This window comes from Cygnus olor, chromosome 7, assembly GCF_009769625.2.
Source record: "Cygnus olor isolate bCygOlo1 chromosome 7, bCygOlo1.pri.v2, whole genome shotgun sequence".
Lineage (NCBI taxonomy): Eukaryota > Metazoa > Chordata > Aves > Anseriformes > Anatidae > Cygnus > Cygnus olor.
In genome coordinates, this window is record NC_049175.1 from 26,663,957 (window position 1) to 26,690,554 (window position 26,598).

General features: G+C 36.5%; 1 protein-coding gene across 5 annotated transcripts in view; it reads right to left on the reverse strand.

Annotated features, from left to right (window-relative positions):
* The window catches only part of SORCS1 (sortilin related VPS10 domain containing receptor 1), a 287,317-nt gene that overhangs the window by 135,210 nt on the left and 125,509 nt on the right, over positions 1 to 26,598 (reverse strand). The window lies entirely within an intron of this gene.

Genomic DNA, 26,598 nt, shown 5'->3' on the forward strand with positions numbered 1-26,598 from the left:
ATAGATATTCTGAAAAATACTCAACACAGCCTAAATGAAATGTCATGGAAGCTAATAAAGTCTCATTACTACATGATAACAATTCACTGTTTCTCTCAATAAGACAACATTTACTCTTCCACTTATCCTGATCTCTTTATTAAGCTTCTTTCTTTATTAAGTTGCAACTGGAAAACTTTATCAATGACTAAGATTCAGACAAAAAGTCACTAAAGTGAACAATATTGCCCAGAGCATCCTTTCAGCTTTAGTTTCTTCTTAGGTTTATGGATCATTTGCAAATAAGTTCTGACAGGAATATTAGGCTATTATATAGCTATAACAGAAAACTCACCAGAGATTTGAAAGTCCTTTCACATCAGTACTTGCTTGGTTCTAAAACATAAGTCAGCTTTTCTCATCAACTAAAACTAATTTTAAAAGCATTAAAAAAAAAAAAAGTCTACTTTTTGTGCTAACCAGCTCTTTCAGAAGTTTTCTATCTGATTACATACATTTGCTCAGTTAAACAATTATTTTAGTTATAAAGATGTGGTCAGCAGTTGTGAGCGTGTGGATTTTCCCTCTGGTTCCAGAGCACTTGCACAGAAAAATGTAAACCTTAGTTTTCTAACTGTGTAATCCTACTGAGACTTGTAGGGTTTTTGTAGGCATGGGCTTGAGGTAATTACAAAAATTTTTAGCTGACAAGTGAAACAGATGTCAGATGAAAGTAAATTCTTCTTTGATTCAGGTGCCGATTTGGCACAGCCTTCCCCCTTTTACTATATTCTGATCTGCCTCCTCCATGTTCTCCTGCATAATAGAGTCATAAGGACAATTTAGATAGTAAAATGGCAGAACTTCAGAAAACCCAATGATTTCAACCATCTTACACCAAGGCTCTTAGAAGAACTAAAGAAAAATCCAAGCCTGAGAACAGTGCCAGCTTCTACATTTAGCTGTGCTTTGCCTCGGTCACTGAAAAACTATGCTGACCTCTGTGAATGTGGTTGCTAGACATGCTTTTCTCTCCAGTCTTTCAGGCAGTTGGCAAAAGGATAATTAAGGAGACTCCAGCTCAGTGTGACCTGTCCATATTGACATTTTTTGTCCCACTACAGTGACATCAACTAACAAGACAAAACAGGTTTGAAGGAACAAAAACTTGCATCTTGATTTTATTTTTGCTTGGTTGTCTGCTTCTCTGATGGGAGATGATGGGGAAAAGAGAAATAACATCACTTCACATGAGACATCTCACATACACAGCTCTGGACACTCTAGATAGACAGCAGACAGAAATAGAGGGGTTTTAGGTACAGCTTCAAAAATCCTAATGCAATAGCAATATAGTCTGACAAGTCACAGGTATTAGGATCCTCTTGTCTCCTCAGCCTCTAGCTGCTCTTTCTTGTCCCTCCTTCTGTGTGGCTCATTCAACTCAGTCTGCCTGATGGTTTTATCATCCTGAACTAGTTTACTGCAGGGGTTCATAACCTAAATTCTAGCACAAGCAGGAAAGCACAACTATTGAGTGAAGTATGAAGGGAGACACACGGGACCTGCAGTAACTCTGACATAGACTGGTTTATGATGCAATGCAAGTTCAGCTTTCATTTGATCACTGACCTGAACTGTTCTTCTGACAACTCTGTATCTAGAGTGCAAGACGCAGTCAAGAATGCTCATAGCTTCACAGCCTTAATAGTAGGCCTACAGAATACAAGGTGAATGTGTTTCGTAAGACCATTTTGTCCCTTCCTTGAAGGTTAATGGCTATTTTGATTCATATGTGACAAAGGTTTTATTTGGAAGCAAGTTATCATGTCAGGCTGTACCATCGATACCACTTAATCTCGACAAGATCTTTTTAGTCCCAGAAGAATTAATTCTTCTTCAGAACAGAATTAAGGGCTTTTAGATATAACTTTGTTACTTTCTAACTCTTGCTATATAAACCAAAGATGAGTATTCAATATCAGAAGGCCACAATGCCAAAAAAAAAAAAAAAAAAAAAAAAAAGTTAATCAAAGTGACAAATACAGCATTTGATATCTCGAAAGGCATACAGCTTAGAAGTAAAAGTTTTGAAGCTTTGGAAACCTGGAATTCTCTGCCTTCCAGTCAGAACACTATTTATACAACCTTGAAGGCACTGTATTTACAAATAAAATGTGAGGTCCTTGTCACAGAGGGCTTAAACTATTTCTACACTAGGATGAAAATAAACAAAGGGTCCAATAATCTTATGTAAGAACCAAGATTACAAAAGTGAGAAGTTATTAGATATTCTGTTAGATAACATTATCTTCAGGCATACTTCTCTGCAGTTTCTCATATAGCTACAATTTCCATCCCTACAAATTGTGAGATATGAGATCTTTAAATTCTTCCACCCTGAAGGGGAAGATTTTATAGTGAGACACATTTTAGTCGTACATTCTCAAGGATAACTAGTTACACTAAAATCAATACCTCATAAAACCTAGTCACAATTATTATTATTATTATTCTGTAAAGAATCAGCACCTAAATTTCATCTTGCTTATACCAGAACAAGTCAAGAATAACTTTTCTAATTTGCAGTCATCCAGCTTAACAATTTACTGTGGCACATAACTATCTATGCATATTCTTTTATCCCTGGTACATGCAGAATAATTAGACTTAGATTAAACATGTTTTGTTTTGATCTTAACTAAGTCCCACAGCTGTGTGTTGTCCAAGTCTAAGACAACTTGCATGGGTACTGATGTCAGTCAGTTCATTAGCAGTTTGCCAATTAGCCTGGTAAATTGTTTTTACATGATTCTATGCCTAAGAGTACATTTCGGTAGTTTCATTCAAGTACAAAGCCAACGTAAAGAAATTTAAAGTCAGCATGTAAGGGAGATGTTCAGGTCATAGACATTTTGGAAGTTATTTTCATAGCATCTGTGAGTATGTACTGACTGTCACGTAGCTGATGATCTGCTCCTCCATCTCTCTTTCTAGGGTATGGTTTATGAGTTTTGGTCACTGAAAATATTGCTGACCTCATTTTTTAATAACCCTGTTTCATGAAAAGCTAAAACAACAAGAATTTCAAATAATTTTAACCTACTTCATAAAATGGATATTCCTGTATTTGAATAGGGGTATGTGCATATACACACTAATGTTTGTGTACTAACAACTTTTTATTTATTTATTTATTCAAATTGGACAACATTTCATCATGTAAGATGTTCTAACTCACTAGACCTTAAATATATTTCAAAGTCAGTGTAAGTAGCTTGAAGGTATATGTGTTTTTTCCCCCCTTTTTTTTTTAAGGGGAAAATATACTTGACCTTTCAATATTAATGAAAAAAAGACCTGCAACATCATGTACTATTTACAACACTGAGGGATTCCCCCTGAACATTAACTACTGCAGAAACAGTTAATGGTTACGTGTATAAGCAACAATTGAAAACTAAATTAATTTCTTCTGAGATGTTCCTCCAACACTACTGAAAAAGACGAGCACTTCAGAGATTTCAGAATGACCAATCTGCATTTCAGGAAATGAGGAAGAAAGCAGGTAAAACAATGGTTTCTCAAAAAGCTATACTCAGGATACTATTTGTTCAGGATATTCAGGGAAAAGTCTATGGCTCTTAACTATGCTGGCTGATATATGGTTCTGGTTTCTAACAAGCAGAAATACTGTTTATTGTTTCTCTCTTTTTTTTTTTTTTTTGACAAATATATTTAGGGTTCCAAAAAAAAAAAGTTTCAGAAGGACAACTGTAAATTCAAATATCCTGGCAATTTCAGAAATTAGTTTCACTTGAAAAAAAACTAAAGGAAAAAATCAGTAAGAACAAGGGGTTGTATTTTAACCTCTTCAAAATGTGTTTGTTTTTTTTTTTTAACTATGTATCCCAAAATATTATTTTTTTTCCAATTGCAACATTTTAATAAAAAATAATCTTAAAATGTTTAATCTTCCCCAGAACTGAACGTTAGAAGGAAATCAAACATGTTTTTTGACCCTAGATCGTTTCTTTCAATCTTCCATGAACAACATAAATAAATTAAAAAATAATAATAAAAAAAAAAGCAAAACTATTGCCTAGCTCCACAGAAGGTTAAATATTTAAGTCCTAATTAGATTTTTTTAACTCCCATCACAATCAAAAGAAGTAAAGAGTTAGTACTAACCCTCTCTGTAGGCCTGGCCTTAAATTCTTTAGAGAACTGAATCCCCCTCTAACAAAGAATCTTTCCCAGAACTGTAAGAATTTAGCTTGAGAGCCTGGGAATGTTATGCTAATGATTTAATACATTTTGTGCCCATCAAACAAACAAAAATCACAATTTGATTTACAAGAACCCCCTACCTGCTATTCTGTAAATCCCCTCTTTTTAATCCTATCAGTCCCTCACCCACCTTGACACCATTCTTTCTTCTTTTCCTTCCTGTTTCCTTCCCTCTTACCATTTCATTTTCTCTCATTTTTGTTCCAGTAGACAGATGACTGTCTGCCCCCTGTCTGGTTCATTACTTTGTAGTGCTCCTTCCAAAAACTTAATTATTACTTGTGTTAACTCAGCATCTCAGCAGTCCAAACATAGTCCAGGAGTCTGTTGCTTTAATTAACATGCACATATCAACAAAATTGTGGTCTTTGCCAACAGGACTACAAAGTACAGTACCTGCAAAGGTATACATACAAAGGTATTATAACACAGCCAAAAATGAGCTCAAATCCAAGTACGATCAAGGTTTTGAGCAAGTGACAGCTCCCCCCCATTTTATATTATTCTTTTAAAGGAAAGTATTGGCATAAGCTAATGGATGTTCCCTAGAAAGCATCTCCTCCCATGAATGTAGATAAACCATATAAATGCACTTAATTGAAAAGATTGCAAAGCAAAAGCAGAGACTTGCACCACAGGTTAATCAGAGGCAGCAGTTGACCTCCTAATATGCAATGAGGTATGGCAAAGGGAGAGAGATCTGAAAAGCAAAGGCAAGCAAGACTATTTTGAGTGTAATAAGCTGGGGAGTATTTTAAAAAAAGATGCATCCTATGACTGAAGCAAAGTGTCTAATTCTGCATCTGCATTCCAAATAAATCAGAGGTTTCCATGACACATTTGTCAGGGCCAGGGGGAAAGGACACTGCAATAATTGAGACATGAGATAGTGAAAGCATGAATAAGAGTGTTAGCCCTGTAGACAGCTAGGAAGGGCAGCATGTTGGAAATGGGAATGCAAAAAGGATGGTCCAGGCTTTGACACAACCTGCACAGAGAGCTTGTCCTGATATAAAACAGCTTTATGACTCCTTACAGTTCCAGAGCGTGTTATTCATTTATAATGATCACCACCTACAAAGCCTGTTATCTGGATCAAAGAGGATGTTACCATTCTGCCCTTCTGCAGTACTCTTAATCCACAGCATCATATTAAAATAGTAAATGGCTTCCTTAAGGGAGTTGAGGAGGACATTTCCTCCCCCTCTCTCCTGTTAACACTTGAAAAGCAAATAAATCCTGATTCAATGAAAAGGGCTTAGTGTCCCCATGGACTGCCACTTGTAGCGACTTATTCAGAAATCTTAAAGGCAGACACTGAATTTTGCTGGTTCAGAACATCTAGACAAACTTAGTGCAACAAAAGGGGAAGCCAGAGGGGAGCAGAGTTCAGTGCATACCTGAGGGTGGGTGAATGCAGGCAAACCATTACTAAATTAACAGCAGAGAATACAGCTACTCTCTCCATTCATTACATCAGTATCCAAGTAAATACTAGCTGTTAATACTTAGCTACACAAAGCTTTCATGAGAAGACCTACGCTTCCCAGATCACGAGAAGAGATTAGAACTAGGGAGACCATTAGAGTACTTTCCATCTATGTCCCCATTTGTCTGAAATTTAGGCTGGCATTAAACTTTGGCCTGTACTGTAAAGGAAAGAAAGAATCCAACTCCTATTTAACTCTTGTGATATCAGGGAAGCTAGGCATACACAAATATTCATAGATCCTGACTTCACAGAAGATGCAGATGAAGTCTATGGTAAAGCAAAATAGTAGCAAAAAGGATAATACATTTAATAATACATTTAATTTATTCTCTTCCTCTGCAGGTTAGAATACCATCCAGTAGATATGCGATACCTGAACAGTAACAAGCAATTCAAATGCAAGAAATTCAACGGCATACAGACAGAAACGGTGTTATATGCCATACGTCCACTGAGTAGTCTAAACCTTTTGTAGGAGGAAATGAGCAAGAAGAGACTTCTCTAAAACCAGTTCCATGCTACTGTAGTAAAGCAAGACACAAAAACCAGAGCTTATCTTGTTATTGTTGCAAGTCTTGACATTAACTATTGATTAATAAATATCATCTAATATCATCCAAAAATAGTTCCTCCAGCTGAGTTTGACAAAAGAATAATTTATGATTTTTTTATTGTGCTAGGACTATCAGTCACGTGTACTTCAAGCTAATCATAACTGCAATGCTCTCCTCTGTTTTGTCTCCATCAACCTCCTGTATGCAGCTGACCTTCCATTGGCATTGCAAATGTGCACGTTCTCAGCAACATTTTAACTGAATCAGGAACTTTTTGAGGAAAAAATTTTGCCAAATTCATAGGTAATTCATAGGTCACAAGACTGGGACTTCACTGGGATTCAAGTTCCCATTTCACCAGTAGTCTTGCAGATGTAGACAAACTGTTAAATATTTTTAGACCTTTTTAAGTCTTCCCATCAGTTATCTGGTCTTGACTATTCACACATAGATGTTAAGGGCAAAAGAGACCATATTAGCTTTCATTACGTGTTATGCATAACCGAACGTAGAAGACAATAGCAACTTTGAATTTAATACGGACAGAATAATTGATCCAAATTTCTTTCGGATGTAAAAGAAATACCAGATATAATTAAAAATAAGAGATACTTCAACATACACACTGTCCAGTGTAAAGGTACATAACTGTGTGAATGGACACGTATAAATGGGATAACATATTAAATACTCTAGTCTGGTTGCTCGGCTGGCCATCATTTTAAAAGCTCTGACTGCACAATACAAGTATTTTCTTTTGAGCATCACCACAGAGATTATTCTGCAAACAATCATAAATCCCTTTTCACAAATGGTTACTCTTGACTTTCTGGTTTTATGGGGTATGTCAGGTATACAAGAACAACCAAGGAATGATATACAGGTTATTAAGTGTAGTTGACTGCAATACTGGTTTCTTGATATGTGTACATTGTTGACTACAAAACTACCAGGAGCACTTTGTATATATTTCATTTTGTTTATCTTGTTTAGTACAGTAGACTATGCATCAATCTCTGGTAGGGAAACCACAGTGGTATCTGAGTAGCATATGAAACTGATATATTAACTACATGAGCTACGACTATATGTAGGACTTGAGTACTAATCTGAAAAATAAAAAGGGATGCCTATTGGGGTAATCTCTGAAACACCTCAAAGGTTTAGAGGTTCTATTGCCTACTGAAATGACACTTTAGAAGATCTGATCAAGTACAGAGCATTGTCTGTGAGCCCAGCTTGTCCCCAGGCTCAAAGAAAATCTCACCTTCTTGCCAAATATTCTGCTGTGCTCTTGTTTTCCATGCTGAAATAGTGGAACAGAGAGGAAGCTCTTCTGACATGCTGATAAGAATACTTTAATTTTGCATTCAAAGCAAGTCTTTTTATTGACTTCAGTAGATTTTGGATCAAGATCTGAGACTAGTAAAATGAATGTTAACCAAGTGAGAGCCTGTGTGGCTGATTTTCAAACAGCAAGATAGTGATTAAAGTTAGATCCATGGCTTGTGAAATTCTGTGATATACTTGCATTTAAAAGCTTGTAAACCATTTTGAGGACAGGCTTGGATCCATTTCTTTTCTTCTTTCAAGTTTTTTGTTCCAATTCACTTAGTACTCTTCTCTGGACACCTTTATTTTTCACTTATAATGGATCTTGTTCTTATTTTCACCTAAGACTTCATTAGTGTAGTAAATTAATTAGTAACTGTAATTTAAGCAGGGTAAAAGGATCTTGTTTAACATAATAAACAGATTTATATTTTTCAAATTATTCCACCTATAATCACAATTAGAACAAAAGTAAAACATGTTAATTATTCTGATTATTACTCAGATTAACAAGGCTGTATACTCTAATAACCAGCTCAGCTTTTATTGCAAAAAGAACTTTTGGCTGTCTCATTTTTTGCTTTACCTACTTCCCTTTCCTAATTTTTGTTGTAGTTACTTTTACTGATATTATTATATAACGTAGATATATAGAATAGGGACATTTCAGGGCTTTAAAACAAAGCTTTTGTATAGGTATATTCTTAATATTGCAAGAAGCAAGGTTACCTCAAGGTGGTGAGATAGCAGAGATGAAGCCTCCTTTTCCCTATGTTCCTGAATTTGAAACAACATTGGTGGGTGCATTAACATAGTTTCTCTCATTCAATGTCCTATCTAAATGCAGATTTTAAGACTCAATAACTGGTTTTACTAACTGAACACTGAAGTATGAACAAATTTCCCTTTGAATGACTGGAAAATACACTTATTCTCCCCAGATCTCCTAGCTGTGGCTTATATGCTTATGACAAATGTTAAACTAAATAAGCACCCCTCCTCTTGTCTAATTTTGTTGTTGTTGTTTTTTCACTGCAGGCTTCCAGACTACACTTCAAACTACTGTGCTGACCGCTTGAATTCATTACAGTTACCACAACACTGTTCAGGAATGATGATAGCAATTTCTGTTCTCTCAAGCATTTTTTAACTTGTCTAATTACATTATCTGACTAAATTTGCCCTGCAGCTTCAGAAAGAGATGATTTCCTCCTTATTTCTTTTCTCATATAAACATTTTTTGTACTTTCACCACATGCTGTTAAATAGGCCCAAATATGTTCTGCCCTAGAAAAAGATATTTCACATGGAATGGAGTAAGGAAATTTGTGTATTTTTATTCCATTGCTTCTTAGAAATATTCATAATCAAAAAAGAAAACTCTTACTTCCATCAGGAGAAAATTCATGAAATCCTTCAATTCTCCCCCCTCCTCTCTGCTTTTGAAAAGCCAAACAGGTTTGAACACATATTTCCCAAAGACTGTGCCACCCTTGGAAAAGAAATATTTTTAATTTTCCATGCCCCTCCTCTTCCTGAAAAAAGAATTCTCAAAAAACACTGGTCAACTCTAATTTCAAGAACAGATGAAGCAACCCTTTAACATACAAATTTTGATAATTAGTATGCAAAACACTTCGCATTGTTAGCTTATTTCAGCCGAGATTGTCTACCAGGTGTTTTCAGACCTGCTTGCATACATTTGTGTGTGAGGGGAACCACTGATCAAAAAAGAACTGACAATGAAAAGTCTTTCAGAAAAAAATCCAAGTTACAGATACTTTTGAACAACTCTTTTCAATCCAAAACCTCCTCATTAAGAGGTATAGATTCTTAGTCCATATGTAAATAAATTCTGAAACAAATGCATAACACAGTCTATCAAACACATCTACCCTCACAAACGTGTGTTCTTACCCCATGGAGCACTCTCTCACCCCATCTCGCTTATCCTAACAGCAGTGCAATTTGTCGTGAACCAGCAGTGCTGGCTGCTCAGTGCAAAGCCACTTTTAAATGCCTTTGCTACTTAGGGAAATTTTCAAAAATGACAGTGAAACGACATAGTGGAGATGAGCTATAGCTCAGCTTTTTACTTATGTTTTTTTTTCTTGGCATGTCTTTGAAGAGAGGAGCAATTAGCCATTAAGAGCAGACGTAGTCAGATGCACAAAAAACCCTGGGCATTTTTCTTTTCTCTGAATGATGCCAAGATTCCTCTTTTGCCTTCAAAGGAAAATAGCCAAGACCACTTGAGAAGGAAAAGAGAACAGACACACAACCAGCTAAGCAATGCCTGGAGGGCAGCGATTATCTGCATCTGGAAAATGCAAGGTTTGGATCTCTATTTGCTCTTATCCTAAAGTGATGCAGGGGGGTTTGGAAGAGGGGGAATCGTGAAGAAAAGGAGTTTCTTGTATGGGCTATTAGCCTAGCTAATGACGTATCTTCAACACTTCACTCAGTCAGTTTAAACTAGGTTTATTATGATCTATGATGCCTTCAAGGAGCTCTGGTATTTAAAATATATTTTGGGACCAAAATATATATTTGGTGGGATGGGCACTTCCGAAGAAGCACAGCTGTAAGAAAGGCTGGAAAGAGAAGAATATTCTGAGGAACATAAAAGTCCTAATAACAGTGGGTAGCACTTAAGAACACCTCCAACACCAGTAGTGATGAGACCTGCCATTCTCCAGCTGTAGTTTGACAGTTCAAGTGAAATAATTTGGGAAAGGATCCAAATTCCTACTGTGCATGTGCTCATTACAGCACAGATTGTTAGTCAATGAAACCCTTGATACCAAGTTGAAGCAAAGAATTAAAGGGACAATGAAGATAGTGACACCTTTCCCTGTAAAACTACTTGCAGGTGGCTGTCAGCACCTGAAAAAAAGAGATGAGATGGAGGCTGAGCTTACTCTGTGATCACTGTGCTGTTAACACCTGAATGATTTCCTGCCTTCACACTTCTTACCCACCACCCGCCCTCACAGCAGAGTGTAGTGGGTCTTGATATGCCTTCTCAGTGTTGAAGCCTACAGTGGTCTGAGAAGAAGAGGCAGCTCCAGCCAAGGAGAACCTAATGTACCCTGCTACCTGCTGTATCCTCACTTACTGGGTGACTACTGGCAGCCTTTCACTCCTCTGTAATGTGATGGTGACCTTTGTAACCATCAGGTCCACTAATTTTCCTGGACTCAGACACTACCCATGAGCAGGCTGAAAAATATCATAGAATCATACAATCATAGAATATCTGAGTTGGAAGGGACCCACAAGGATCATTGAGTCCAACTCCTGGGTTCCCAAAGAAAAAGTCAGATCACGTGTCTGAGAGAGTTTTCCACACACTTCTTGAATTCCATCAGGCTCAGTGCTGTGACCACTTCCCTGGGGAGCCTGTTCCAGTGCCCAACCACCTTCTTGGTGAAGAACCTTTTCCTGATACCCAGTCTGAAAAAGAAATATACAGTTCCTGCTGCCTGCTGGGCATGGGCTGGGCCACACCATGGGAAGGCCGCAGTGAGCAGGCCGGGCCAGGCCGCAGCACCTGGCCAGAACATCTCCTCTCAGAACATCCATTTCAACTTTACAAAATTTCATCTAAGCTTCTAGCTACCTGAGAATAAAATTGAGACAGGAATTATGAAAAGGATTATTTTTTTTACTTCTGGAAGTTTTCTCTTTGCTATGCTCATGAATAATTTTATCCAGAGAAAACAAAGCCACAGCCACTGGACATGAACTTCTTTTCTTATGGTGAAGAGAAGACTGCCTGAAGACCTGCCTGAAGAGAAGAAAGTTGGACATGCTCTTGTTCAGCCAGGCAGAAGACTGTCAGTTTAGCTCAGAGAGATCCATTGTTCACTTGCATTGCAAAAACACCAAAGACAGACAAAAAAACATGCCCATACATTAAGTGACTGAGACAATTACAGATTTTCACAGGCTGAAAGGGAAAGAGGTTCTTCCACATGTTCAAACCTGTGTAGAACTTATCTTTAGTGCTCTACACCAATCATTAAGATGGAACATTTTATCAGGATTGAAACAATAACAAAGACTTGCATATAAGGAGTATTCATTGAAGGCAGTTGCTGTGAGCTAAGTACCTGCCTGACCCTCTGTACCTCCAAAAAATCACTTCTCCCATTACACAGTCAGTATCATTAATGTTGTCTGTGGTCACAGCCACCCTTGTACCTGGAAGACCCTTGGGAAAGAACCCACGTGGGATAAAAGTCTGACCCAGAATGAGGAAATGTGGGCTAATTTCATTTTAGATTAAAATCAAGCTGGACTACAGCAGCCTTCAGTGTGAATGATTTGACAGATTACTGTGTAATATTTTATGACATTTAGGGATGGATTTTTCAAAAAGATGAGATTTATTTTTTTCTGAGCTGTTGCATTTTAAAGAGAGAACAGCCCTTCTGCTGTTTAGAATTGGAAAGCAGATAACCTAAAGATATGCTGTTTAGGGCCTGGTGTTTTATTTGTTGTTGGTAGTTTTTTTGTTTGTTTTGTTGTTGTTTTGTTTTTTGAAACTGTCTTCCACCCCAGCAAAAAATGTTTTCTCATTATTATTCTGACAAATTCACTTCATAAAATATTACTGTTTCTAGCTTAGCAAATTTCTTTTTACTGAAAGACATGTTTTTCTGATCTCAAGTGGTATAGACTGTGTATCTCTCACAAGGCAGTAATGTACAAAAGCATATAGTATAATGTAGCACCTATTCATATAATTCCAAATAGAATCTATACATGCAGCTTTTACTGTGGCTGTAATTTAGATATACTGAATAATATAATCTTTTTATAGTGGGAGTCTATTTTTTATTATGCACATGAATTAACTATTAATAAAAATTGTTTGCACTTAAACAACACCTCACTTCCCACAGAAACTCAAAACATTTCTCAGTGAAACAAATTTCTGTTTTGCAGAGGTCAAGAGCTAGCAGTTCTAGGTATAAAGCATCAGTATAGCTTTTTCAAAATTGTGAGGCAAATGGGGAAGCAAGTACAGAAATAAACCCAGATTACTTGAAGTCTAGGTTCTTAAAAATCTTTACATATCTTAAAGTCACCTCCCAACTGCTTTGAGGGTTAAGACTCCTACAAATATGAATATAATTCAGGTAACTCAAGTACTGATATTAACAGGCTTCAGCCATATAAGGAAAGCACTCCATTTTCATGACAGGCAGGTGTAATTTATATTAAAATCTATACCCCTGTTGGTGGTAGCTGAATTAGCTGGAAAGCTAGCTTGGGCTGTCCCAGTCTGCCACTTGCCAGTGGCAAGATGGACATACCACAAAAACCTGAGCTTTGGCCATGTTGGCATCCTCCTTCTCAACCCACGATCAGTTCTGCAATGGAGGTGCCTGGGCAAGCTATGACTATAAAAGGATTTGTTTATATCTATCCTCTCTTCAGTGAACCTGATAAGGAATCTAACACCTGGATCCTTCTGACTTAGCTCTATGAGACTACATTGCTGCATCTGCTCTCCAAAAGGTGAAAAACCAAGACAAACTCAAACTGCCTACAGGTTCCGCTGTATTGGGTGCAAACAGTATCAACATTCTCAGAGAATCACTTCATCGTTGACTTTTCTCATCAATATCAACCATACAGTGATGATTAGTCACATGCTATTAGCTAAGAAAATTCTCAGTGAAAGTTAGGGAATCCTGGGGCGCAAAGAAGAGGTTTATTTTCTCACAGAGTTTCTTTTTAGTGCACACTCAGCATGCTTGCAAATAACACATTTAGAGCCATCCTTACATATAAACATATACGTAGTATGATTTTAGGTTCTTGAATATTGCAGAAACAGACTGAGCAGTGGACAAGTGTTGGAATCTGGAACACTCACAGAAATAACCTTGCCATCTGAGACATTTCTTAATCACCTCTCCAGTCATGACTACGCTAGTGCTTTGCAACATCTTTTCTTTTATTCCTAGCCCTTGTTTACAACATCTGTAACTACAGCCTTAATCTGAACAGCTAATGTCATGATCCTAATTACAGGACCAAGTAAACACAGGCAGGCTGACACAGCTAAAAAGCAATAATAAATACACCTTTTTTATTTTATGGCTTCTGGTTTTGTGGGTCTCTGCTGTGACAAGCATATACAAGCTGACAGCTAGTTAACATACATTGCTTGATTGTTATCAGTCTGTAGGAGAAAAATAAATGCTTTTTTTTTTTTTTCCAGTTTATTTAGAGGATGTGAGCTGCACAGATACTGTGGGAATGGTAGTTTATGTACATCCATCCAGTGAAGCTGGTAATCATTGCTCCAGGATTTATCTGTATGCCAAATTCACATCAGATGGTTTTCATTTCCTGTCCAAATTCTGCCTGTAGGACAACCATTTCAACTTTATTTTGTTGTAAAGAGGAAAAATTTATTGCAATATATGACCTGCATAACAGTTAGCAAAAGGATCAGGGTTGCTCATCAGCCTAGATATGGTGACGTCAGTTGAGTTAATAGCGTATGTCTGCACTCACAGTAAGGTTAAAACTGCAGATACACTTTTTGATTACCCAGAATTTGAATTAATACCTTATTGGGATGTACAGAGCAATTCACATATTTCAGACTTATTTTTCAGGCTGCCTGCAGAATCAGGAAAATGGCACATACACACCTAAAACATTTAAGAATACTTTAATGAAAATATTAGTTTTAATATTGTGGCATAACCCAGGTGCTGAGCCCAAACGTCTAGTATCTGCTATGCCTACTGTCACAGTTTACAGTGTAAAGGCTGGGTGGGAGATTTTTCTAAGGCAACAGTCTCCAGAGAACCATTCCACACTGTCTTTTCTGACCTGTCAGAGAGAGCAGTAGCTTAGTATCAGAGAAAACAATGCGGAAGTGAAGCCAAAACCCAAACTTAGAATTATCGAGTTAGGGAGGCTTATAGAAGGTGAAGGCACTGCTCCTGTAATACAGATGTAATTACATGTTTTAAGCAAAAGTCAAATTCTCTTTAGACACCAATATCTCCAGGACCAATGCTTCTCACCCCATAAAGCCTATGTCACATTTTGTTCTAGTAATGTTCATTAGAAAAGGGTTCTTGGCTCTGTCTTATCTCTACCATCATCTACAATGGTTCTCTTCAGATGTGAAAGAAACTGTTTTAGCAAGTGCAAAGGCTTCATCTAGTTCTACCTCTTAGCCTTCTCAGGTAAGTCTCAATACTTCAGTTTCTCTTTATGCGGCTACAATGAATCAAGGTTGGTTGCTCTCCCTCCCCCATATAAAAAGACTTAATTAACTGGTGCTGCTTTGGATTTTTAATATTAGAGCATTATATGGCACAGATGATAATCTACCTCTTTATCATACAAACATAGTTGCCTCCTGCTGGCATCAGACATTAGAAGTTAGTATTCATCTCTAGGGGCTGGTCTCCTAAGTCATAATCTTCTGCTTACCACTTCTGATGGAAAAAAAAAAAAAAAAAAAAAAAAGGAAATAGAGGTAGGGATTTTAGTTTATCCCTAGGGAAATTTCAAACTCTACTATAAAATCCTTTTTTTTTTCCTTTTCTGTATTTTTTATTTTTCCCATAATATATGAAATAGTATCTAGCAGAACTTGACAAATCTGTTCATGCAGTTAATTCATCCTCCAGTTCAGGAAGTTTTATTCTTCCAGGTTTATTAGACATAAAAATCAATCTTGAGCCTGATTCACATCTACCACAACCTTCTCAAACTGGCAAAAGAAAACACGCAAACAAAAAAGCGTGTTAAACGTCCAGAATGTTGTAAAGAACTGTCAGTATTTCCAGAGATTGGTAGCCTTGTTCTTGGAAAGATGGCGGAAAAGTGGTTCTCTGAAACTGCAGAGAAGTGGGACCATTAAGATGAAATGGTACGCATGAAACCAACCAAATTGCACAAGCAACTCATTTTCTACATCATGAGACCTTGGACATCTACATCTTGGACCAAAGATGAAATATTTATTTCATGGTTCCCTCTCAACAGTGAAGCTACTCAGTGGTTGTTGACAGACTTGGTTTATTTAAATCACTTTTACTGGATTCTGGATTTAAAAAAAAAAAAAAAAAAAAGATAGTTTCAAGTCTGCGTAGGGAAGAGAATGCAATATTTCATCAAATTCCACTAAGCATAGTATAGGACCTGGAAAAGCATTCTTCCTGTTTCTAGTTGTTCAAAGTGCCAGAGTTTTGTAGGTAAAACAAAAATTAATTCTTGGTCTTAACCACACACATCCCTAGAACTATCTTTGTCTAAGTCACCAAGTGCAAGGTTATTTGGCACCAGCTGACAGCTGACTATCTGACTTGAACATAAAGGCACAGAAATCTCTGCACAAATGTCAAAATTTTGTCCACTAACTTACTAAAAGATTAAGAAAAAAATATGTATTGAGAAATTCATAATCATTAGTAGTGAATAAGCAACACAAAACAAACTACCTTACACTGAAAACACGAAACAAAAGGAAACAGAAGTTGCTTTATGGCTATCCAACAAGTTATTGGCAAGAATTATGGCTTACAGATATTTTACATGCAATTTTATTAGAAAGTTAAATTCTCTCATAATCAAACTTGTGTAAACTGATATACATTAGATTTTCAGAATTCTTCATCATCAGAATGATTTAGAACCCTCTGGCAAACTTTATACACTGTACACCATTTATACACTGTAAGCCTATGTACAATGCTGGTTTTAAAATTGAATTGCCTTCCGTAATAAGCATCAAGAAAACAAATATGTTGAATGTACAAAGTTTGATACAACCTCAAAGATCTCAAACAAGAAGAGATGACAAAAAGCAGACACTTGAACAATTTTCAAAATCCTGATTAAAAAAAAAAAAAAAAAACTTATTCTGACAGATGTTTGACTAGATATCCAAACATTTTCAAAGCAGAAAAAAACACCTCCATACTCTTTAAGTAGCCACTCCTACCTTCATAAATTTCAACTAAAAGGAGAAACGTAGTCTGGGAAAGACCTAAGTTCCAAAGTATAAAATAACAGCAAGAATTTTAACCATAACATGCAACTTTGCTGCTAGTAATGAGCATCACAGTGATCGTTCCTAGCAGTTTGTAATACAAGGACAGCCTCTGTTGCTCAAGACACTTGGCAGGTTCACAGTTCTCCATGATTCTCCCCTTAACTTTCATAGCATAGTAAAGTACTAGCAAGGCCCACAGCACATTTGTCCTAAAATTGCTGTCAAATTTGTGCTACAGAATAATTGGAGCACATTAGCTGAAGGAAGAAAACAAAAAAAGGAAGTACGCAAGCAATGCCATCATGTGAAACATATCTATTATTTTCCTTGGATTTTTCTCATATTCCAACTGAAAACATTAACTAAAAAGCTTCATAAAAAATAGGTGTTCCCCAAAGTACATACATATATTTTGTAATTTTCATTTTTCTTATCTTTAACAAAGTTTCAGTAATAAATGAGATGAAAATCCAACTAGTTCTAGCTGGCAAAGAACCACAGCTCCAATTACAGCAAGCACTATGGGAATAAAAGTAATAGATTTTAATTGGTGCCCTAGGGGAAAGGTCAGTCTCCTTGGAACAATGGGATTCTTCAGTGGTAATTGACTGAATGCTCCTGTGAGAGCTTGTAAATGTCAGTAACACCCTTGAAACAGCAGCAAAAGGAAAGGTTTAGCATCCTGGAACTTACGGAAGAGTTTCACTGGTGGACGTAGTATAAAAAGAGGGTGGTGAAACACTTTAAATAAAGGACATGACTTGGAAGCTAGCTCTCAGCTCCAAGGTTCAAAATGCCAGACATTTGAAAAGGCGTGGGAGAAATTAATTCATTTTCAAGATAAGAAGGGAATATTTCAGTGCGCAGTGGTGTTAGACACACAGAGGTCTGGGGTAGTGGATGATTTGTGAACTTTGCCCAATGCTATATTGGATGACTGACTTCAGCTTTCTCTATTCCTTTGAAATGGTCTACTGCATATCTTCTCCCAAGCAGACTTAGAAAGATGTTTCCTTCTTTCCTTTCTGTTCTTTAGTTGTGGTGAAGAGAGACCCCTTTTTTTTAGCATTACAAATGAAGGGTACAAACTTGCACGGATATTGTGCAGCTTGGGATTCCCTGCCAGAAAGGAATGGTGTAAAAGGAGATCAGATTTTCCAGTATTGCATGAATTAGGAGAAAAGAGTTGTGTTGTGTTTTGCTGTTGTTTCGTTTGTTTTTGTTATTATTATTATTTATTGGCTAAGTTTACAAAAAAAAAAAAATAATAATCCTGTATTTAATTCCTGTCTTTGCATCTATTTTATTGAATTTAGCAAAACATACACTTGTTCCTATTTATGAGCTAGGATTAACAATATTTCTTCTCAAGTACATACAAAGAACCCATAAATGACTGAGATTCTCAAGAATTAGGCAGAGAAACTGTTATATTTTCTCCCCTAAGAGATGCTGTCCTGCTGCCTTTGGTTCACCTGCAATTGTTCTTTAGTTTCTGGAAGCTGAACAATATTACATTAGGCAGGGCATATAGATAGAGCTTGCATTTCTTTCCTAAATGCCAAAAACTAGGCATAGACTGCTGTCCTTTAAGTCTGTCATACTATTTTATTAGTTATGTATCATTAGGAATAGGAATAAATCAAAGACAAACTGTGCACCAGACCCCCAAACACAAAATTGCTGTTCAAAGCAGAGGAAAAATCTCTACCTGCGAAGATCCTAACATATGAGGAGGATAGAACAGACTTGGCTTGATGCAGAATGATGAGTAGCAATAATATGGTATTAAGTCCTCAGTCCTGCATGTCCATAAATAGCTGTAAACCCATTGTCATGCTTCTAGCCTATTAAGGAACTAATTCTAATAGACTGCCTTCACTAGGAAGGTTCCGGAGTAGGCAACATACTCAAGAGCAGAATTCACAGAAAGTACTGAACTAATGAGCAAACAGACATGGAACCCTGCATCACACCATACACTCAAGGCTAAATCATTCCACGCTCTAGAATATATTCTGGCTAATTACAATAATGTTTAAACTTTGTGCAATTTGCTGTATAAAGGAGCCCTAGAATAAGGAAAAGTGATTTTTTTTTTATTTGGTTGGTTTTGTGTTTGTTTTTTTGTTGTTGTTGTTGTTGTTTGTTTTTAATCTTGTTTGCTGAGGATACAATATAATTCTGAAGCACAAAAAAAAAAATCAGAAAATGACACAGTTTTGTCATTTTCTGATTTATTTGTGTGTGTGTGTGTCACCCTATTGTCTGCTTTCTCTATTTGTATATTTTCTGTCTGTATTCAGATGAATGTATCTGAACAATGCAAATGTGAAAAAGATATTGATATAGGCACAGAAGTGCCTCATCATTCAGCAGATGAGGCAAAACCATGAGAAATGCCTGCATACAGGGATTTTGGGATGCAAAGACCAAATTACCATTTACTCCTGGTTCCTTTGTGCATATTCCTGATGGTTGTCCATGCAAGAGACTAAGGACAGAATGTTCTGGCTGCAACTAAATTGCTCAGCTGTCCTAAATTACTTCTAGAATCACTCTCCACTGATTTTTCCATTGCCATTTGTTGTCCACTGCATTCCTTTCTCATTCTCCTTATTTCCTTTGATGAAGAAATCAGGTCTATAAAGGGGAGACTATGAATACTTTTTACGTGTACACAGGACTAAGGCCTAAATAAGTATGTGCAGAGAATTCACAGTATTTTACTGTATTTAGACTGTTAATGGTAGGCTTCTAACGATGACAGAATCAGCAAAGTGATTAAGAAAGTATTTTAAGTATCATTATCATTATAAATTCCCATTGTTTTCAATGGAATTTAAAAGTTGAAACATTTCAAAACAAAGTTATTATGGCTTTTCACCCCCCAAAAAAAAACATTTTCCATTTAACATTTATATCTTTAAAGAGAGAAGATGTGGATGACCTGAACAGAAAAAAAAAGGTTTGAATAGAAATAAGTGCTTTCAATCAATGTGAAATTTCTCTTTCTCTAAATAGCAAAATCCATTATTCATAATGCTCTATATACAATAGAACACATTGTAAATTTGATTCATTCTTGTCAAATAGTGTGTTAATTTAAATGTTTCTTGCCTTTAAAATATTCTACCACCCTTTTTTTTTTTTTTTTTTTTTTTTTTCTCCAAACTACACTGGCAGTTTAAGAAAACAACATACTAGCTGTGTATTTGGATTAGCTGTGAACACAACTCTCTGAGATTAATAGTACTTCTGAACATGGTAGTAGACTCCTCCACAGAAAAACGGGTAAACTGGTTATGTGCGAACTTTTAGGCTTTCAGACTGTACCCATCTGAAAGCTAAGTCATGGTAAACAAAGATAATTTTGTGTGCTCATACCCCCAGCCTCTCTATGTCATTTTCTCCAAGATGTAGTAAACACTGTATTTTCCTTGCTCTTCACGTTATATGCCCTTCCTAAATCTTTTTATTCTTTTCTGGCTATTAATGAAAAAGGTAGAGAAATGGAATAAGAAGATTTCAGAGAAAAAATATGGATTTAAAAAGAAGTACAGGGAAATAATCTGATTACAGTGCCTTATTTTTGGTAAATTTTAATCTTTGTAGCCTCTGTTCTGTGCTACCTTTGACTGAATTATTGCCATTTTCTCCAAGAAGCTTGGCCGCTTCCACAATGATCTCTTTGTTAATTCTCATGCTAGCTGCATAGAAACCAAATTCTACATTTTCTTAGCAATCAGAATACTTTCTAATTCCATCCATTAATCTTCGTCACCACACCCTTTAGTCTGTATTTACCAGCATTTGTCAATCAGAAGCTTCATAAACAAAAATGTGTTTTTGTCTACTCTATTTTCTTTACTTTCTTCTCCTTGTACTTCTAGCATAGCTAGACAGAAGGCATAACGCTCCCATATACTGTGATTTAGTCATTCATTTCGTCATAACAACACATCTAGACTACAAAAGGGGTGAGCAATTGCTATCATCTAGTGAACATGCATTACAGATTATACTGTCTGCTAATTAACAAATACTACATATGACTTTATTGCAGGCTTGGCAAGGGAGGGTTGAGTTCAGAGCTCCTGTGGTGAATATTCATGTATAATGCATTTATTTGTTATTTTTCACAGCTCCAATCCTCAACATATCAGCCATCATATGATTATACCACAGTATCACAGTATTATTTCGTTTAAGCTCAACATCTGAAGTCATATAATAAGACAATTTCAACATTTAATGAACAAACAAGTATGTTCCTAACAGAAAACAGCAGTGAAATGATATAAAAGTGAGAATTAGATATCTATCTTTAACAGCTCAGAATCCAGAAGGCAAATGAAAACAACTTTACTGTATATATATTTTAGTCCAACTTTATGAGACTGAACAAGCTGATTTTTACCTGCTTGGGGCTAGTTTTTTCCATAGTGGAAAAAATAAAAAACAGTGTTAGGTGAACTGGCTTTTTCCTGGTTTAAACATCTTGTCTTACTTATACAAATGGACAGAGCTACAAGTTTGACAGTAAGATGTGTCTGCTCTTTAGTTAGACACTTACTTGCACTACCAGCAATCCCAGCTGCTGCTACGTGGCCTGCAACCAACAACTTACTTCTCTGCCCTCTAAACTGCTGTCATACATCCTCTCTTGCCAAAAGGGATATTGTCTGTTTCAGAATATTTGGTAAATTGCTGAGGAATTAAAAAGGGATCAAAGAACTGAGGGACATTCAGCAACAGATTATCTTGCATTAATTTTAACTGTCTTGTTTATAGAAAGCAGGGAATAGAGAAACAAGTCAGAATGGAAGTAACACCTTTGAAACCCTCCTCAGTCTGCGTGAATCTTAGCTCTAAAGATGAATTCTATGGCTCATAATTTTTTATCATTAGTTTTAACACTCAGCCTGTCCTTGGAGACTTCTGTGTGATACAACGTCATACTGTAGTACAACTTTGCGTGGGAAAATGTCAAAACTTCCACTATTTTTGATAGCCTTACAAGAGAAGCAGCAGAATAAATGGGCTTTGATTTCATTTCATATCCAAGAAGAGATATGAATGTAGAATAATGGTAAGGGCTTTGAATGTAATGGCTATTGTGAGAGCTGTCGTATACTGTAGGCATGAATCAGAAAGTTTGGTAGTGAATGATGCCAGACACTTCAAAAGTCAGAATATTCACTTTGAAAGATGAGATTCTACCTTCATTTTGTTAGCATGGATCAAATTGTTCGTTAATTATTGTTTTCCCATGAACTCAATATTAAAAACTAACAATACAAGACCAGCTCTTCAGTCACTGCTGCTTTACAGATCTTCATTGACTTCAGTGAAATCCTAATGATCTCAGGCAGCTGAAGATCAGATCAAAAATATATGAGGAAAAATCTACATTTCCAAACTAGCAATTAAAAATATTTTGACTATCTTTTTTGTTTGTTTGTTTTTATATTGGTGGGCACAAAAGGCAAACTTCTGAAATAGAAGTCAAGTCTATTCTCATTCAATAGCAAGTGTGCACAAGTAGAAGCAGTGCACAGGTAGAAGTATTAATCTTGAGTCTACAGATACTACAAACTGAAGTGAAAATCATGTGTGTTATCATAAGAATATAAGACTTTCTAGCAGTCACCAATCTTTTCCACAAAAATATCTTATTTGCATTAGCTTCATAAAATAAAATAAAATAAAATAAAATAAAATAAAATAAAATAAAATAAAATAAAATACTGCAGCTTTTAACAGCAGTAGACTTACTCCATCCCTCTTGTGGAACTGCAGAAAATGAAAAAACTCTTAATTTAGGGGTAAGGCATCCCTTCTTCTACGGAAAGTGATCTATTATGTGCACAGTCTTATCAGAAATCCACTGAACCACCACGACAGCCCAAAATAACTCTGAGCCACGTAGGTTCAGGATTTCAACTCTTTCTGATCAGGAGGTGAAATCTTAAACCAAAATTGTTGAATGAGATTACACAACTGTACTTGGAGAAAAGATATAAGTGAGAAAGAACCCATATTCTTCCATTAGAAGAGCACTGAAGAAAAGGCTCCGTATTGCTATCTAGCCCAAATAGCCTATCAGACCAGCAAAACCAGAGGATGATTCCCAGTCCATGCTCTTTTGATTCATTCCCTCTAAAATATTTTCTCTGAAGTAAAAGATGAGGCTACTAAGCATCATCTATAGTCATAGTGTAAGGACATTAAAAAAAAAAAATTCAAGGGGGCTTCTACGTATATCTTCTTATGCTATATGGGTTTTATTCTAAACAAATTTTCATCTGATAACATTTATGTTTCAATCTGCAAAATACTTCAGTATAAGGTGGTCCCTCCCTTTCAACTGTAAGAGAAGATCTCTTAAATATCCCATTGAAATCTCCTGTGGAATACAACATTAAGGAAAAATAAAATATTCACATTTGTAAGACAATGCCTTTTTGGTCCCTTATGACTGCCTCCTTCAAGGCTGCACTTACAGCCCACAGCTAATGAGTACCTTTCCTTCCAAATGAAGAAAAGAGCAACAGAATAATCGATTTTATCGCTGCAAGAGCAGACTACAAGAGCACTTTGGGTTATTGGCATGACTGATTGACTGTAGACCCAGGGTCTCCCCCTGCGCCTAATTTGCTAAGGACGCCATCCCTTGACAGTCACAGAATCTGTCTCAGTCTGCAGTGAGTTGTGCTTTGAGCTCTGCTGAGCTCTAACCTCTCTGACACAAACTGGTCGTCTTTACGATTTACAGAGGCCTACAGGGACGACACGACTGGAAAGAACTGTATTTCCTTGAGCACAAAAATCAAGCATAGCCATCACATCAGGCTTCAGAAATTTTCCACAGACAGGCGAGAGAGAAGATTTTGATCCCAATCTGATTTCAGCAACTGAAGGTATCAACTTCTAGAGAAAAAGCAATGACAGGTAGAACTCAGGTTCATCTCTACGGACAAAGATGTTTTCCCCAAGGCTCAGAAGATCAGGTACAATGGCCAGCGCAAAGCACATAGCACTGGGTCTCAACTTTTAAACAACTATACAGTTGTAGTTTACATTGCAAAACTATAAACCTCCCTGAAGCAAATGAACTCTTCTAATAACACAGGATAAAAAGTAGTGCTCAATCATTCACATTCAGGCTAGTATGGGTAAATCTTCTCCTGTCTTTCATGATTGACAGATAGAAAGATTTCACCAACTCTTCTCCCCTCCACCCACCCAACACTAGAATGAACAGAAGGCTGGGGCCCCATTTCTTTAGTTTCCTTTCATTTAAAACTCATTAATAGAAATGAATTTGAAGCAGTTAGGGATCTAGTCAGAACTGAAACCCATGCAATTATATTTACAATAAATACCCATGTTATCTTTGAGCTACACACACAACAGGGCAGTGTTTAACATGCTGTGATAAAGGTGTTAATCACAACACTAAGTATAAAAGAAGAGGAAGGCATCTGTAATCCATTCATCTTTTGAGAGAAAGAAAAGAGGACACTGTACTGCACAGCAATTATCCAAACAGTTGGAGGAATAAAGGGAAAATTCAAGGCAGGTCTGTAAAAAGAAGGAGAGAACACAAAACAAAAAACCTAACACAAACACTCAAACCTACAGGAAAAGTCTGATGCACCAGTCCTGTTAACAGCATAAAGTTGTTGGCAGATACTATCACCCAGTATTTATTAATTAACTGGAGATACATGGGTGCAATGGGCTTGAAAGTACAAAGAATGAACAGACCGTGCTCTTTGCAGAGCCAGTTTGTGCAGTGTGCTGTATACAAGGATGCAGTGTCTACATGAGCCAGCAGAACATTGTTAGTCAAAGAAAACCTCTAGGTAGCCAATCGTAAAGTGCACCCCACCCACCCATACCCACTTTTATTTCCATAGCTATGATTTTCCATGCAGTGCTTGAAGGCAACCTATTTGAAATGTTTTCATAAAGAAAGACCATAAAAACTTAGTGTGTGCAAATTTGTAGGAAAGCAAATGTCAAAGTTTTGCAAAAGGATTTTCAAGTTATCAACAGGGATTTCTAGTTTGTTTTACTTTTTAACCCACCAGTGCTTTATTCCCAAACAGTATTTCTTCATGTAGAAACCTATAAATCATTTTATATCCCTTCACAAAAGGCTGTATGCACCTAAAAAATAAACCAATGTTGACATACATAAGCCTAGGGATTTATTATACATTGGGGATTGTCTCTTCCGAAAACTTGTTGACAAATACTCAAACATTCACAGTGTCTTTTGCAAGATCCATGTGTTATGATTTTTTTCTTCCCTGGTCCGTGACATCAATCATAGGGACAGTTAGTACAGTAATTTAGTGGAAGGAGAGAATACTGAAAAACAGGGTTTCCACCTCTCTTGTTGCCAGGGCTAATACATCACTATATTACTTACCATTTTCTGTAATTTCCTAAAGAAAATACTGTAATTCAGAAAAGTAACAAGTGACAGCCATAGGTCAGCAGCTTAAGTTGTAAATAACGGCTTTGTTCTCACTTGTATTTTCAGACCACCCCTTTGTAATATGACATTGCTTGCAGTGTCTGGTTAAAGGATTTAACTTCATGAATAAGGAGATAAAAATTGGAATATGAAAGCTTTTAGAAAGAAATTAGCAGTCATAGTGAGAAGCTCTGCAAATCATGTATATTTATAGGTACATATTTTTATAGGCAGAGCAGAGCAAAAAAAAAAAAAAAAAGTATAACAAACAATTTATTCAACTCATGTTCCATAATGTGAAAATCATCACAAATTCATGAACAAGTCTATTAATTATTTGAATAAATCTAATTACATGCATTCTATAGTTCAGTGTTCTAACTGCTCTGATTTTCAAAGAACAGACAAGACTACGTACAAGATATACTTGGTTTCCTCATTGGAAGCAATTGGTCTTGAGTTAGCAAATTCAGCATTTTCCTTGTTTCAATGGGACTATTACTAAAAGTTAATCAAGTGCTAAAAGGACTTTTTTTTTTTCCAGTAAGAAGGCAGCATCAGTAAGTTAAGCACATGCTGTCCCCCCTTGAATCACCATTGTAGCAAGATCTACCTGCAAGATAATAAATAGACTACCTATTTTTCACTGCTGAATAAGTCTTTTCTCTCTGCAAAGGAAAGCCTTGTGGAACAAAGAACATTGAATGTTGCAGGTGCAGTTGGAGAAAAATCACTTTCTACATATTACATATTTAGGGAGAACACTGTTACCATTTGCCCAGTGTTAACAACAGCGGTGTATAAACCCTTCATGCCCACAAAATGTATATTATAAAATTCATATATTTTAGAGCACTTGAAACTCTGAATGAAAAAAAAAATGTCTGCAGCTAACCACTTGGCCCACAATAGTGGAACAAAATGCTACTTTCAGAGTAGAGTTTCTCACAGATATATCACAATTTCAGGAAAGGAAAAACAAAACAAACAAAAAGAAAAGGTCTTAGGATCCAGAGATTTTAACTGAAAATGTTTTTGGTGTTAAAAGCTGTAAATGTTTCCCTATGCTTTCCATTCCATAGCAGGTATGATAAAGACCCTAAAGCTTCTAATATTTTTGCCTTCCGCTGCAAAAGCATTTTTAGTGTACAAGTACTACATAGTTCTACATTCTCTTCCCCATGCTTTCTTAATCATGGGAGATGAGCTAGGTGTTTAAAGCTAAATGTTTCCTGGAGGAACAGTCTGATATTATACAGAAATAGTGTAAGCAGATCCTCCCGAAGTTCTCCATGCAGACCTAATTCTGCTCTTGCTCAAATAAGTTTTGTAAAATTCAGTCTTAGACCTTTACTATCCCAGGTGTTGCAGCTTTCCTCTGGCACTGTCCCATATCAATTACAGGCCAACTTTAGTTCGG